The 16947-nt window shown below is 44.7% G+C and overlaps 1 protein-coding gene and 1 long non-coding RNA gene across 8 annotated transcripts in view; one reads left to right on the forward strand and one right to left on the reverse strand.

Moving 5' to 3' along the window:
* Nucleotides 1–16947, forward strand: part of WASHC1 (WASH complex subunit 1) — a 97552-nt gene that overhangs the window by 61655 nt on the left and 18950 nt on the right. Inside the window, exon 1 of one of the 7 annotated variants that reach the window (XM_073321191.1) lies at nucleotides 11911–12298. The exons of 5 other annotated variants lie outside the window; for them this stretch is intronic. The gene's annotated coding sequence lies outside the window, so the exon portion shown is untranslated. Of the gene's footprint in view, nucleotides 1–11910; nucleotides 12299–16947 lie in introns of those variants that run through there. One more of the 7 variants, XM_073321200.1, reaches the window with a different exon arrangement.
* Nucleotides 5225–15131, reverse strand: LOC140901788 (uncharacterized). The gene is made up of 3 exons (XR_012155981.1): nucleotides 14995–15131; nucleotides 7752–7840; nucleotides 5225–6099 (listed from the first exon to the last, which is right to left on the reverse strand). It is a non-coding gene; the product is annotated as an uncharacterized lncRNA (long non-coding RNA).

Raw genomic sequence — 16947 nt, forward strand, 5'->3', positions numbered from 1 at the left:
TGGGGTATGGGAGGGGTCACAGACTGGAGTTCAGAAGGACTAGTGGGGGGCACAGACTGGGGTGGGGGCTGAATGGGAGTGGGGATGCAGGGACACATGCTTACAGGGGAGGAGGGTGGCTGAGTGGGGGTACAGGGACACATCGGGGATAGGGCTGGTTCAGTGTGGGTGCAGGGACACATGGGGATGGGGGGAGGGACATGCAGGTATACTTGGGGACAGGGACAGATGTGCCTGACTGAATGGGGAGAGCTTAGGGTCAGCCATGGTCTGCATGGGGAAGGCTCCCCAAGTCCCTAACAATCCCCCCCCCAAAAAACCCCACCTGTTTCATACTTCTCCCTCCCACACCCAACAACTCTCCAAGTTCACACCCAGGCTCCTTCAGCTCCTCCGTTACCCCTGACTCCCCTGAGTCTTTGCACTGCTTTTGAGGGGTGTGGGAAGTATGTTTCTATATTGTAGTTTTAAATGAACACCAAGTTCTGTATTAATATGCGTAGTAAGGAATCTATTTGACAAAAAAAAATTTCCAGAATCTTTTTTGTTGTCTGTATTGTTACAGACATACTTGATAACAGGTATTTTGAAATAAATGACCAAAATAATTGAAACTGGTGTGATTATATTGTGTTGTTTTGACAAATAAAATATGCATAATTTTAAAATATTGTGCACAGAATTTTAAATTTTTTGGTGCAGAATTCCCCCAGGAGCAAGAGCTTGTACTTTTCAGCAAATGTGGGGTTGGCAGAGTAAAGGTGTGTGTGTATTAACAGGGCTGTATTGGGGCATTGCTGAAAGAGGGCAGAGTTAAGATTTCATAGGCAACCTTAACTGCATTTTTCTGGCTTTCAAAAGTTTGAGTTTTGCTCAACTCATCATTCTGCGAGGGGTGATGTACCTATCACCTAGCAACCTTAACTCTGTGTTAATGACATTTTTTTTGCCACTGAATCTTTTTGACTTTATGGGACAGATATGTTTATATCAATCTGTAAACTCATTGTTTTGTGAATGCCATTTTGACTTCATACTGTACTATGCCTTTCGCTTTTGCACTGTACCCTCCATCTTGAGCTGGGACACCCAGGTGGTATTAGGAGAAATCCTTACACCTAGCAGAGGGACTAACAATGGGAAAGCCACCAAGAGTAGTCAACTTCAATCATTTTCCCTTCAAACGGATCCACCCCAGGAGAATTCTGTTTAAAGGCTTGATCTTCTTCAGCTAGGGGGCTTTCTCAACAGCCATCCACTGCCAGGAACAGGAAGTCTGAGCAGGAGAACTGGGGAGCAGGAGGGTCCTGGGACCCCAAAAAGACATTAATCAAAACCCAAAAGTAGCTAGGATGCCTGAGAGAGGGTTTTGCCTGAAGCACTTGTTTTTGCCTGGATCTGTAAATCTTGTGCTTTGTCTGTCAGTAAAGTGTATCTGGTTTAAAAGTTTCTTTACAAAATCTGTGTGTTCTCTTGTTTCAGCTGTCACAAGATCCTGGGGCCTGGTCTGCCTAGCTACGTTTTTCAGGCCTGTGAAAAATTTTGCACCCTGAGCTGATGTAGTTATGTTGACCTGGTGTAGATGCATCTAGGTTGATGGAAGAATTTTCCATCAACCTGGCTAACATCTCTCGGAGTGGTGGATTTACTGCATCAACAGGAAAACTCCTGCCATCACTGAGGAACCTTCTAAGCTATGGTGCTACAGTTGCACAGCTGCAATGCCATAGCTGTACTGCGGTAGCTTACATACATCCTAAGAGTTACATTGTAAATCAAAGTACCCGGGAGGGCGGAGCTCTGGGGAGGGCATGCTTAAGCTATTTGGGAGACTTGGGAGAATCAGCACTTGTCTTGGGGCCTAGAGCGGCTGGACTACAGAGTCCCACATACCCAGGAAGGGGATGCCAAACAGGGTGTCTGTGTGCCAGAGAGGCCAGACTAAGAGACAGTGTCTGGATGCTGCTCTGTACCAACAGGCTTCAAAATAAATGGAATCCAAAGCTAGGTCCCAATTCAGCAGCCTGGTGACTGTCCACAGAGGGAGCTCAGCTAGAGCTGTAATAGCTTAAAATTGAAGGAAATGGTAGGAGACAAGAGAGTGAATGGAATTGAGTAATGAGAACAGGTAATTCCTTTGAAATAAAAATGTAAATATTGTCAATAATTAGCAATGCAGAACTCTTGCTCACCTCCAAAAGGGCAGAGTATCTGTTTCTTTGAGTTCTTCAAGATTAAATATCTCTCTTGAAGTAGAAGAGCAGAATATTAAATTTAATCCTGCAGTTGAGATACTTTTGATGCCATTGTCATTGAAATGTAGCCATGATTACTTTCGTCCTCGTTCCAGGTCTCTAGCAACTCTTTAACATTCAGGAGCAGTCTGTCCTGGGACCCCATCCCCCCAGAATGGCAAAGTTCAATCAGTTATGCCATAAGTGACTTACAGGCAAAGACTTGAACTTGATTAGAAAGCTGTAGCTTGCTTTTATGCTAACAAGGCCTGCAGTATAGCACAAAATGTGCCATTAAAAGAAATGATGGAAGCACTCACACAAACAGATTGAAACTCACAGGTCTCTTACTAGATGCCACAAGTGAAGAAAGGTACAGTTTAAGGACTAGCTAAAAGCACCAGTATTAATACAAGATGTTTGGGAAAACTTGAGAAATTATTTCGTAGTATCTACAAAAGCATCCTTATAATGGGTGGGAAAGTGTTCCTGCTGAGTGCTGGATCTTACATCAGAGGAGAGAGAACCTTGCGTGCAGGCTGCTGAAGATTCCATCCAAGAGTGCAAAGGGAAACATGACAAGGTTTTAGCCATATGCTCAATCACGAAAGTAAATGAGCTTCAGGTGCAATCAGGTTAAACTGCTGATGTATCAGTTCTCTCTTTTAGTGTTTAAGAAGCTGGCCTAAAGCACAGTGCAGAAGGTAAAGGGGGAAAAGAACCTTCCACAACCACCATCGGTCTCAGGGTCTGTTTATTTTAAAAAGAATTCCTCTGCTTCCCAGTGATACTTTGGTGGAATGCTCAGAAAAAAATTTCTGTATGCTTTCATCCATGTTTTGAAATTTGTACTGAGAACAAGGAAGACTGATCAAAACAGAACGTATATATTTTACAAAAAGCACTGTACAGAAGGGCACTGTACAACCTTGGAATATCTTTTTATTTTTTTTAAAACCCTTGCTTGAAAGTCTCTCAAATTGCATCAGATCTCTTGATGTGGGGGGGAATGTCAATTTTAGGTGGCAGCTCTCCAGTTCTGTTGTTGAAGTCTGATCCTGACTCTTAAGACAAGACAAACTCCTGCAAAGGTGTGTAAGGGTGAAAGAAAAGAATAGAAAAAGGATAGGAAGATGCGCTTTTGTCTCTAGTTGCTTGTGGTCTTCCAGCAACTTAATTGCATAGTGTGACCCAATTAGTCACTCTTGGACCCTGGCTGTACTCCCTTTCCTCTGGAACACATTCTCTGGTTCTTCTTCTGGTGGGTCTGTGGAAGTCAGAGTTCACCCTTCTCAGGAACCATTTCAAATTGGTGCAGATTGGTCACAGAAAAGTGTTATAAGGCTGGATGTGTCAGACTCATTAAACCGAAGGCTGGAGGAATAAAGATGGCAGCAGAAAATGACACACTAGAAAAAGAATAGTAGTAACCATAGGTTAGCATTTCAGGAGTTACACAGGACATGGCTATGGAAGTGGTGATTGATTCCCTGTTCTCATCTCATCTGGTCATGATATTTCAGGCTTGTGGAGAAAAGAGAGGCCCAACAGTACGATAGTATATCTCTTATGTCCCAGTGTGTGGGAGCAGTAACCATGGTGATGCCCACTTTTTGAATCAAGTTGCCAAGTGCTCCCCAGAAAAGAGATGTCCACAGGAGTCAGTGGCAACCTTTCCACATTTAATTTTAAGTTTTTGGTAGTCGATATATGAACACTTCCTTTCATGCTAAAGATTCTGTACCAACCCTCTGGAAAACTGCTAATCAAAAATTCATGTTGTCCAATCAAATTCAGTTCACACTGTTTCTTTGACTGACTTCTTCGCTTTCTTTCAATAACTATTTTACATGTCTAGGCTAAAATTAACTTCTGCCACGTCTCACCCACTTTGGCTTCGCAAAACCTTTCTAAACATTTTTAACAGCTGAGATTTAATGCTACGGATGCCACATGTGCAGTAGCTGTCTTTGCCTGTTGGCCAAGGAACTTGAGCCAAAATAAGTGATTCTATAGATGGAATGAATGTTTGTTCCAGATTCATAACTAGGTTTCTATTAGGAGGGAAGAAAGAGGCATATGTTAAAAGAGGCATATGTAAAAATACTCTTGGCTGATAATTCCTATTTCACCAAAGGAGAGTTAAGTGAGTGGTCAAGTTGAGTGACTAAATTGAAAGGGATTAAAGAAATGAATCCAACTGGCCACTGGCTGACTGCTTAGCATGTTTTAATCCTTATGGTGCCTAGAACAGAAGTACATAGAAGCAGTACACACTAGCCAAAAAGATAGGAATGTCCTGCCTTTCATCAAATATTAATGTATCATACAATGTCCAAAAGCACAAACTAAAATGATGTTCAGTCAGAAGACTGGCTGCAAAAACTTTGGAGTGTGATCTGAAGCTCTCTGAGTTGGGGCTGTGACAGCAGCAAGAAGAAGTCTGGAAGGCAGGAGGGCAGTGGAGGGTGGGAGGAAGGTATCCTAAGCCAGGACCTCTGTGTTGCCTACTGTCAAGGCTGAATCCCCACTCCGTCACTCCGATTGCAGAAAGTGGGGGCCTGCAAGGATTCTAAAAATTAATACTTTCCACTCTAGGCTTGTCTTAAGCTCCCAGTTACACTTTTTCTCTGACATTGGCTTGGTAAACGCTGCCACCACCCAAATGCAAAAAAAAAAAACCCTTGGACCCAGGAAGGAGCACTTGGGAATTCCTCCCTGTGGGGAACCCTCAAGCCCTCTCTCTCTCTCTCTCTCTCTCTCTCTCTCTCACAAACACACCCATCCGGGGAAGAGCTGAGAAAGAAAACAAAGGAAATTAGCTGTTGCCCCCAGCTAATCAAACAGCATATGCACAAACCTCTGAGGACATCAAAAATCCAATCCTGTTCTTAAAAAGCTAAATTTTATTAAAAACAAAAAGAAAGAAAATACGTTTGGAACTTAGGGTTTTGCTAGATTTTAAAGGAGCAATTCCAAAAGTTAAGCACCCAAAGTAGTTTGTTGGGGGTTCAGCTTAAAGGTTACAAGCAAACAAAAACATCTGGGGTTAGCACAGAGGAGAGCCACAAGCCAAAATAAAGAAATAAACCTGATCGCATCTATCTAAACATTTGCTATCCCAATGAGTCCTGCTAGGTATGGAAAATAATTTTTTATACCTGGTTCAAACCGTACACAGCATTGCTGCGCTGTGTTCCTGCAGCCCAGAGAGAGCAACCACAAACAAAGGGAAAGTTTCTTTTCCCATTTTAAAAGGTTCTAGCCTTCCCATTGGCTCTTTTGGTCAGGTGCCCACTTTTTTTTCTTTACCTGGGGGACTTTTTATCCCTTTACAGGTAAAGTTAGTAAAGAACAGCTACCAAGAGGGATTTTACAGCTAACTGGCTGGCTGGGTGTCCATCAAAGGGAGCTACCTCCCCCGCCCCCCTTTATTTATCACACCCACCACAAATGATTTTCAGGCACTGACAGCAGAGATACCCAAGTGGACCTTCAATCTGCTGCTAGAACAAAGTGATCCTTTAAATGACTGGGTTTCAGAACAATGTAGGGTTTTAGGATTCTCTGACTTCTCAAACTGTGATGGGAACTGGATAGGCAGTGAGCAGGTATTGTGGAGCACGAGTGATATGTTCTCCAAGTGATCCATTCCCCTCAGAAGCTGCACTTGCTGATGTTTCTGAAGGCTCATCCAGGGCTGTTGCAATGGTGTGTTCCAGCAATGCGGGATTGACGTGATAGAAGCGTGGATAAATGTGACAACATTCTAAGTTTGCAGTCTCCTGGCATGGGAGGAAGAAGTGGCATTTTCTGCATACCCAAAAGCAGACTTGAAGAGAAGGTGAAGGGACCCTTTGAATGTCTGAGGAAGAAACAGAATTATTCACAGGTGACTCCAGCAGAAGCATCTATAGGAGTAGGTCAGTGGCATCAAAGTGAGTAGTCTGGACTGCACCCAGGTCTAAAACCTAAATAAGGATGAGCCTTTCCGATCTGGACCGGTGACAGCTCTCCTGTGCTCCTCCATGCTAGAGCTGTGAAATTGACAAGAAAGGCTCTCACAACTTGGGCTGTCACTCCAGGGTGGGGTTGGAGGGGGGGCTCCAGCTAGAGCCCAGTTGCCCCGGGAGCTCCAGCTAGAGCCTGGCTGCTCCCCAGGTTCCTCTTTCCTAGCCAAGCTGCTGCCTGAGCCCTGGCAGGCAGCCCCCCCTCCCCCCCCCGCCCCTCTTAAGTTGGTGGAAATGCTCCTGGTTAGGATGCGCACCACTGACAGAAGGAGGGCAGTGTGGACATGAACCACTGCAGTAATTACTGTGGTGGCTATAAGTCGACCTAACAGAGGCTGAGTTAAGTTTGTAGTATAGACACGCCCTCAGTTTCTGGAGCACAAGATGTAGCCACTGTCTTACTGCCCATGCTGTGAGGAGGTCCATGGCTATGCTGTGGGCACTACAGCAGCACCGCTTTGGCGCTGCCGTGGTACTGGAGTGTAGATGCCTCCTGTAGCGGTGGAAGGGGTTTTTCCGTTGCTGTAGGTCATCCACCTCTCTGAGGGGCGGTAGCTAGGTTATGGCAGCATTCTTGGGTCAACCTGGCCACATCTCAACTGGGGTTAGGTCAACATAGCGGCGATGCTAGGGTTGCCAGTTTGGGTTGGACATATTCCTGGAGGTTTCGTCACAGGGCCATCTTTAATTAAAGATTAATCTTTATTTTCCTGGAGACTCTAGGATAATCCTCTATGGTGCTCAGGAGATATGAAAAATTCATACCCCTGAGCGCTAGCTATGTCAAGCTAACTTTTAAGTGTAGAGCAGGCCCAATGTGACTGTACCTGAAATGTCACATGGTATGATTGCAGCCTCGGACAGGAACAGTGGAGACATGAACTTCGGCTTACTCTCCCTATAACCGTACTCTGCCTCCCTCCATGTATGTGCCCTCTTACCCTGACATCGCTCCCAATCTCCACTCTCTTCATAACTTTCACAATGAGCAGCTCAAGCAAAGCTTGTGGCCTTCTGCAAACCGTGTTCTCAACCAACGTCATGTGGAATCTTCCCTTCCTTCAGCCGCTACCTGCTGCAGACTGCTCCTAACAGCTGTGTGGTGGAGGAGCTCTAGGCCCACAGTGTGGAAGGTGAGCCAATCAAGAGTATTCCAGAAAGAGGGGATTGCTCTGGAGAGTCCTAAGGGAGTAGTGGATGGAGATTTCCTGTTTTCCCAGTTAGGGGAAACATCCAGTTTTTCCCCTAGGTGATTTCAGTTATCACCCCACAAATCTGTCACCAGGAAGCAGCTTCTACTCCACATCACGTGACACTGGAGCATGAGCAGAGGGGGAAAAAATCTCTCTGTCATTTCAACTTGTCTCTGGTGCCATGGGACACCCCTTCCCACCATCCCCCAAAATAAATGACTTAGCCTGCAGGTTTGGCAGCACTGTCTGAACTGGCCCCAACTCCCTCCGTCGTCCTGATGTCACTGTTTTCCTATGCAATGTGATAGCTTTACCTTCTCAACCAGTTTCCATCACTGAACTCACACACACAGGCTTGAGTCCTTTCTCTTCCTATGGATGAGTTTCTTCTACTCAGTCAGCCCTGAAGGAGGAGACACAGAGAAGTCACTTCATTTTATAGGCATGACTTCCATCAGGGGTTTAGTATGGAGGAAACAGTCTGGAAAATAACATTGAGTGGCTTGAAATGTGTATTTCAGACTCCCACCAATATAATTGGGGGGAAGGGGAAGGAAGAGTGCAAAAGGCCTGCTCTTCACACTTGGCTGGCACATTACTTTCTCTCGTTATGGTCCTTTTTCTTTGACTAAATGTGGTGCTGTCAATTGACTTTGTCTGAAATTCTATAGGATTGAGATCTGAGTGTAAATGCAGTCTCTATGTCAGCAAAAAATCTATTTCTGGAGCTAGCAAACACTCATGAAATGAGAAAAACTCCATTTATAGAGCAAGGAAGGAGAAACCTCATTTGTTGAGGAAGAAACCCTGTGTATTGAGAGAAAAAGAAGGGTCTGTTTCATGGAGGGAATGTGCCATCCTGTGGCCGTGGAGGTGTGTGGGGGGGGATGGGGGAGAGCATGGAAACATTTTTGGGGGTTGGGGGATTATTTAGGTATAAGGGTTTTGTAAGTGTACTCCACCCCCTGCTCTCTAAATAGGTGACTAATTCAGGAGCTTATATCTTCTACGGCAGCTGCCTTTCTTAATTTATCCAAAAACAAGGATCTTGTCATCCTAATTAAAGCACCTTTTAAACAAATGGGGCTTGAAGTTTTTACTGCTAATACTGTGGTTTTGGAGCGGCATTCAATAGCTGTTTAAGAGGAGCCCCTTGATTCAGATGAGAAGCACATGAGCACTCCACATCAGCAGGATAGGGCTTTAGGAAAGAGGGTGCGATGCTGTATGTCTGGCATTCTGTCAGTGTTACTGCTGTGGTGAGGTTTCAGAGCAGTGGAATGTCTTTCTGATTATCTAAGATATTAGAGGCACCTACCACCTTAGTATCTCAGCACCACACACAGTTCTGTAGAAAGCACAAGGTCCTGTGTTTGCTCCATGGATCTAAGGAGTGAATTTTTTTCAAAGCTTTTTTTTTGCTCTAAAACGTGGCTTTCTGAATATGGTATTGTTCAGAGTGTTTCTTGCTGGTTCCATATCAGGGTGCTGATTTTTGAGATGGTTTTTCTAGTCTTGCAAAAACTCATTCTGAGCTTTGAGAATCAAGCTGTGTTCTTTCTTTCTGAGGTATGGTCAGAAAAAGATTTTGAAGGCCAAATAATGCCCTCGGTTATACTTGTGCCTACTGCATTATCTGCCTGTGGGGTTGGATGGCTGCTACACTGGACATGGTTTGTCCAGCAGAACCTTTGTTATTGATGGTGACGTGCCACAAGGAGAGAAGCCAGCTTGTCTGTCAGAACCCAGGTTGCATTTGTGGGGATGGCACTTAAAAAAACATCTGTGCACTGAGCAAATTTGAGCAGGTATCAAGGAGATGCAAGAAAGATGGAATCCCATAATACCATTATTAATGATTTGTCTACAATACACTTCCATTTTAAGGAAGTCATTACTTGGGGCAGATTTATTCAAAAGGCACAGAGGGAAAGAAGATTGCCTGTCTATAGCTGTTCTCAAACGGGGTCACTGGAGGGCCATGAGCTGCTTGAATCAGAATGATGGTGCATCTGTCTGTTGAAGCGGTGACCATTCTGCTCAGGGGAACCCAGTCTGAGATTCATTCTAGGGATGTGGTGTTGTTCCACAGAGCGTGCTATGCCTCTGATATTTATCCAGTCTCTCTGGTGGAGTATCGTCATCTTAATGTAAACCCTAGGCCTCTACTTTTTTCAGTGGTGAGCCCGATGTCCCCACTCCCCTGAGACTGGGTTGCTGGCTTCAGTATCTGTGTTTCTCATGGTGGCTCCTTCCACTGATCCCAAAGACCATGAATCCCTGTTCGGGTCTTAGCCTTTTTGGAAGCTGTACAACAAACAGATGTTTGCAGTGACATAGGGCAGCCATTTCAAAACAAGACAGTATATATTAATCACCTGGAACATACTATTTTAGGGTCACAGGGTTAGAATGGTAGAGTAAAATGTACATGCATGGCTCTCTCCTAGCTTGCTAGCCTCTGCTTTTTTTAGTTAGGTGGGCCCTTCTTTGCCTTGGTCTGAGAGGTAGACTCCCTGCTTGCAGAAGGCTGCCTGCCTCCCCAACTGGTCCTGGCTCTTATCTCCTCACTGCACGGGGCAGCCCGCATCCATGGTGTTCACACGTTTTGTCTCCCTTGGCTGGAACTAGAAGTTAATGTCCAGTCAGCGGTCATCCATTGCCTTTGCAAGGTAGCTCCATTCACATGTTGACAGTTTTTGCTAGGGCATGTCTGAGTTGGTATGAAAATTATGTGACAAATACCCATCTCTTATTCCACTAGTCCATGAAAGAAATGAACCCCTTCATTCCCACTTGGTAACAGTACAAAAGTGAGTGGGGGAAACAGTCACGCATTTTTTTCATAAAAATAATGCAGACATTTCCCATGTTCTCCACAGGGTGTCAAAGGTTTTTCATGGGCAACTAAACATAAACCCCCGAGTGCGTAAGCAAGCACTGTGGTTTCCTCTGGGGAGGTGTTGGGGTCACAGCTGGAGGGTAGAAGATGAGTCTATCTGAAGGAATGTTCATCTGCAATATGGGAAATACTTGTGTACAAGTAGGCTTGTTACTAAGCCTTTGGTACTAGAGTGAACCTTTGAGATAGAACTGGGAGCTGAAATTAGAAGCACAGATGAGAAAAGGAAGGTGTCAGTCAAGGGTTGTTTTTTTTTTTTTTTTTTTTTTGAGCCAGTGATAAACTGGCAGCAGGAACGAACTGGTAACCTGTCAAGCAGGGGCTTTGAGTTACTGGGAGAGGATATTTTCTGGTGCTGCTGGACTTACTAATCCTCTCGTTACAGTGTGTATGGTAACACCCATTGTTTCATGTTCTCTATGTATATAAATCTCCCCACTGTATTTTCCACTGAATGCATCCGATGAAGTGAGCTGTAGCTCACGAAAGCTTATGCTCAAATAAATTGGTTAGTCTCTAAGGTGCCACAAGTCCTCCTTTTCTTTAATCCTGGAAAAAATGCTGAGGGATCTTGACATTTAAGAACTAATTGGCAGTAGTGATCACAAGATAGTAATGAAGATCTCTGGCACCAGAACAAAAACAGCTAGAAAAATGTTGGCAGAAAAACTTTGAATGATAGGGCAGGGAGAAGTAGAGACAGATTTAGATTGATACAATGAATTGTAAGAGGGGTTAATTACTACAGCAAATATGTAGCAACAGGTGAACGTGTCACCAGGAAGAACAAGGACATAGATACCACGATGATGGGCAACTCTTAAAAGCCCAGGTGGCCCACTTACCAAACCTGCTGGCATCCAAAATGGAGTGGGGGAAGGACAAAATGACTGGCCCTCATTAGAAGGTGCAAGTTGAAAGGGGACAGAAACAAGTGGGAGAAGAAAGCCCATGCTGCTCCGGCAAAACTGTCTGCTAGTGTTTTTCTTAGGGCGAGTCCACACTGGCAACGTTCAAGAGGTCTCTCAGCGCTCTAAAAAAATCACCCCCATGAGGGGCGCTGAAACTTGCTGCGCTCAGGAGGGTGTTTTTTTCACACCCCTGAGCGACAAAGTTGCAGCGCTGTAAAGTGCCAGTGTAGACAAGCCCTTACTTGCAGGTTACTTTGCCTACAAGCTCCATGCTTGTGGGACAGGCTGCTTTGCCATGGCAGGCCCTTTCTCTGACTTGGGCTTGTTTCCTCCTGACTTTAGTTATACATGGATGGATCAGTGTTTTTATGAAGGCTGGCATTTAAATTATACACGTAGATATACACGAGTTAGTGTTCATACCAGGACCACCTTCTGATAGATATACTGACAGGCAAAGTGTTGAGGGCTTCAGCTTAGCAGTAACATGCAAAGAGAATGCTGTTCGATCACACACTCCATCGAAGGGTGGGAGAATACCCTAAATAAAGCAAAGGAGTTCATTGGTGAGACCCCACTTTGAGGACACGTGAATGGGGTTACACCTTTGGTTCAGAGAACGGGGGTGGAGTGGGGTGTGGGGGGTAAATAAGCTTAAGCCTATGCAAAATCTTGCTATTTATTTACTCTATGCACTGTTGTTGTAGCCATGTCCCTCCCAGGATACTGGATATTACCTCACCCACTTTGTGTCTCTATTTGTTTACTATTATTTAGTTGAGAAAAGAAGTAGTTGTAGGAATAGTTACACTGCAGTGCAGAATTACTTTAAAAAAAAAAGTGGTTTTTTTTTCACATTTAGTCAACCATTACAAGTAAGCTGCAGCTGGAAAACACGTGGCCACCCATGGGAACTTAAAAAAGAAAGCGCAAGTTAAATAGTGACGAGAACAAGAGCCTGGAAATCAGGATTCCTGGGGGTCTATTGCTGACTGTCGCAGAAGGCTTTTTGGCTGGGGACACGTAACTCTGCCCCTTTGTGTCGTAGGTATTGAGGATTATTTAACATTTGGGAATTGCTTTGAGCTCCTGGGATGAAAAGCAATGACATTCAAACCATTATTAGATTAAATATACAGAGAGGCCTTTTTCCTCGGAGGGTGATCAGCATGTGGTCTTCTGTCACAGGGAGAAGAAGATTCCACGTACTAGAATTTGGAGGTGGGGGGAGCGGAGTGGCTAGTGCTTTGAACACTATTTATATCTGGTTATTTTTTTTGTTTTTGTACTTGCGTGGAAAAGTTTGCTGTTAATACAGCATCTAGCACAATGGGGCCCCTAGGTGCTACTCAAAAGAAATAATAACCTGTCATGGGATCATAAGATTTGCACCATACTGTATTGAACAACTGGCCCATCAAGTCTGGTATCTTTCAATTGGAAGATCTAAATGTGTTAATGAATGAAGTCTAACGCACATGTGAGGTAAATATTATCCTTTTTTACATGGGGGAAACTACAGCGAAGACCCACAAGCCTAAAGTCATGTAGAATGTCTATAGCAGAGCTGGTAGGTAAACCCCATGAGTCCTGGACTCCTTGGACTCCAGCCATGAAATAGCCCTTCCTCTAGAGTGTATCTACACTAGACTTCCCTCCGTTGTTAGCGTGGGATGCAACTCCCTGTGCGTATGCTAGCTATGAAAACGCTGGTGCTTAACACCATGGGTGCCACTGATGAGAAATGTTAAGCCTGATGTAGACTAGGCTTAAGGTGCTTTACAAAGGATTCTGACTCATGTGTGCAAAGGATTAATCAAGCTGTCAAATTTGAGATGGGAGAGGAATTTCTCCCCAGAATGTCTTGGGAAATACCACTGGAACCCTGATTGCAACCATAAATTTATAGCTCCTCATTTGTGGGGATTGAGCCTTCGGAGGGGAAGATCCTTAGTGGTGGGCTGAGGATAGGACAAAATTGTGGTAGCCTGGAGTCTCATTTAGTTTTAATTCACTGTGGTGGGAACACTCTCAATGAAAGATTCAAAGACAAAAGGAAATTATTTTTGAGTGTGAAAACATACCCTGTGGAATGTAATGCACACAAGATCCTGCTGCATGTAACCTGACCGTTCTGAGCTGTATGAGCTCTGAAAGGAAGTTTGGCCTCTAGAGAAATGGGACTATATGCTAACACTTAGACACCTGCAAATCAGGCTCAAGGAGTAATCAAAGAGTGATAAACATTAATTAGGGTAATAACCAACCCCTTACTGGAGGAAGAAATGCTGATTACGTTATCTCACTTAGGATTTCATTCTGTCAAGGATGGTGCTAGATGACAGTTTTTGATTACACTTACTCAGACATGAAAAAAGACTCTAGAAAGCTGCTTAAATGTGAAGGAGAAAAAGAGCAGAAGGCAAACAAGCTGAATTTTTTTTCTTTAACTGAGTGATTTAACTTATTTGACTTTCTGGTGAAAACATACACTCTTATTCACTGCCTTTCAAACTTTTGAGGGGAATTGTTTTTAATGGACTCTGAATGCTTCCCTGAACAACCATAAATTGTAAGTGTTTTTGCAGCTTTTTTCTCTTGCTCATTCCTCCACTGTTGTGAGGAAATGCTGGCTGGCGTGGCAGAGTGATTAGTGGTTAGAGTTGGGGATTGCTTGTCAGGTGTCCTAGAATCTATTTATGACTCTGCCATGGATTACTGCATGACATGGGTGCTTAATCTCTCCCTGCTTGTTTACCAGTCTGTAAAAGGGTGTCCTACCCAACACCCAGAAGTATTCAGGCTGTGGTAAAGCATACTTCAGTCCCTAGGTGCAGAGCTCGCTCAAGCCAATCTACTGCCCTAAGCAAAACTTCAGTGTGACACCCCCGTCATATCCGCTCTAAAGTTCGCAGCAAGGATCGGCTCCCCATGTGCCCTACACAACCCTTCCCAGTGGAGCTGCTCATCTTATCCACAGCGGGACCAAAGCACCCTCCCCTCCCCTACCTGTTGGGCCCCCAGCAGCATCCAACCGGCCCCCGCACCTTTCCAAATGAGCTCCTCCTGCCCATCCAGACTCTTCTGTGAGAGGGAAGTTACTGTCACTTCAGAATGGGGATCCTTGCTCCCCTGGTGTATCTTGAGCACAGTGTCGAGACAGACTCCCATTTACTTTGGCCAAGGCAGCAGCACTTTGTTCTAGTTACATCTCCCCCCAGGCCCTGCCGTGCTCCTTTCTTTGCTCTGACTAACACTCTCCCTTCACCCCTTCAGGGCCTCTTCCAGAGTCCTGCAGTTGTTCTAAACTTCAGGATGCACCAAACCAGGAGCTACTTACTGCTTCTAACCTCTGCCTCTAACCCACCCTCCCACTGGGAAGGGTAATTTAAGCAGGGCCTTCCCATTTTATTACCTTACAAAAACTTTTGGTAAATGTTGGAACTCCTAAAAAAGCCAAGGGCTTGTAGTGCTAACCTGACAAGTGCATGTAGCCGATTGGATAACTCTGCTAGTATCCCCTTCTCCTCTATGGAGCTCTGTGCCCCCGCTCATGGAGTCACTCAGTGTGAGGGCCCACGGCTGCAGCTCAAGCTGAGACGGAGCCAGAGGCTGGCTTGCCCCTTGTATATACAGTACATTTTTAGGGGAAAGTCATTTAATACTTCAGCTGCTTTATCCTCGTGTGCGCCCTCATTTCTCATTCCATTCTGTAATGTTCTTTCTCCTTGGCTGATCACTTACCTTTGTACTTCAGACATAAAATCGGAGTTGCTTGGTATTCCAGGGAGATCTATTCACAGCCTCTCTTTGCATTTCTGATAATCCTCTGTATTTGTCTAACTTCCCCATATTTCTCGTCCCTCTTCCGATCTTTGGGTGACCTCTTACCCATTGAATCTGTCCAAGACCTAGTTACTGATTGTGAATCACCCTTCTCTGCCGTGACCCATCCCACATGTAGTTGAGCCTAAGGATTTGTCTACACTTGCAACTGAATGACAAAACTTTTGTCGTTCAGAGGTGTTAAAAACATCCTCCCCTCCCCCTGCCAGAAGACAAAAGTTTTGTTGAGGAAAAGCACCAGTGTGAACAGTGCTTTGGCTAGTGCTGCTCATTGGGGGTGGAAGGTTTTTATCGGCGAGAGAGCGCTTTCCTGCCAACAAACAGTGGCTACACTACGCGCCTTTTAGCGGCATGGCTGTAATGACATAGCTGTGTCGCTAAAAGGTGCGTAGTGTAGTCAAAGCCTAATACAGTTTTCCCTCAGGCTGCTTTACGAGGGATGTGTCTTGAAAGTCCTCCGAACTGCTTTCATATCTTTCTAGTTCAAAAGTTGGCATTGAGATGTGCTTTTTGGGATTACCTTCCTTCACATCTGGTCCATCTCTGATCCTCTCTAATCCCATATAAATCACACAGGCTTTGGCTTCAGGGATTGTTGGTTTATGATTGTCCTTCACAGAGACACTTTCATAGGAACGTAGGATTTTTGCCAGTGCTAGATTAGACTATTGGTCCATTGAGTCCAATGTCCTGTCTGTAGCAGTGACTGCTGCCTGATGCTTCAAATCCTCTCCCCATTGGAGTGGGATGTATGAAAAAGGAGTTACAATCCTAAAAGCCCAGTGTTGAGGATATCCCAGTAAGGATCCAAGTGGCCGAGGTAACAGGAAGTGGTGCTGTGGAGAAACTAGCCATTGACTCACTGGCTGTAGGCAGAGTCAAAGAGGTGGGTTTTGAAAGGGAAAATAGGTGAGATGGGATGGAGTATTCCCATCATCTGGTGCAGCAGGAGCAAAGAGTTCACCTCTGACAGAGGAGCTTAAAGGAGCAAGTTGGGTGCAGGAACAGATGAGATCTGTGCTAGATAGATGGAGGGTTTTGAACGTGGAGTGGTGTGTGTGTGTATATAGTGAAGTTGAAAGGACGGGTTTAAAACTCATCTGGATTTTAAAATAATCCATTAGAGAAACCTGTAGTACCTCCCCCAAGACAACTGTTTTTGGGTGTGGGGGATGGTTATTCTGGTTTTGAACTAGGATCTGTACTTAAATATGGATGATGTGGTCACATGCCTTGCTCAGACACTGTTCCTCCTTGCCATGCATGTGCAGGCTCCATGAGAGGAGGGGGAGAGATCCTGCTGCCTGCCTGCTCCTCTCTGGAGCTCCAAAGTGACATTGAAACCAAGAAGGGAGCGTCTCAGGCAGAACGGAGTACTGAGAGCAAGATTGCTAACAAACAGCCGTGACTAATACGAACACAATCCGTTTAAATATTAATAGCATTGTCCGCTGTTTAGGGTTCAGGCGGTGTATTTTATTTACATGGACCAATTCCAGACCCCCAGCTACCTTTAAAAAAAAATAAAACCTTACGCTTACCCCTCCATTTTAAATACATGGCAAAAACGTACCAAAAGCAGTGCTCGGAGTAGAGCGCTTTGCCCTCAGAAATGAATGGACGAGCTCTCCATCCCATCAGATGTCCTGCCTTTTCACACGCCTATGGCTGCCTCCGGGAAGTGAGCTCTTGTATCACTGCAATAGAAAGGCTGAAGCTTCCAGAGAGCTCTTTAACGGGAGTCTTACTTTCGTATGTGTTTTTCAGTGGATATCTGAACAGTACAGTTTTTCTTAAGGAGAACACTGAGCTTTCTTTAAACTTATGTATATCAGTGTAATTTGAATTGTA

Source organism: Lepidochelys kempii, chromosome 1 (genome assembly GCF_965140265.1).
Source record: "Lepidochelys kempii isolate rLepKem1 chromosome 1, rLepKem1.hap2, whole genome shotgun sequence".
In the NCBI taxonomy this organism is placed as follows: domain Eukaryota; kingdom Metazoa; phylum Chordata; order Testudines; family Cheloniidae; genus Lepidochelys; species Lepidochelys kempii.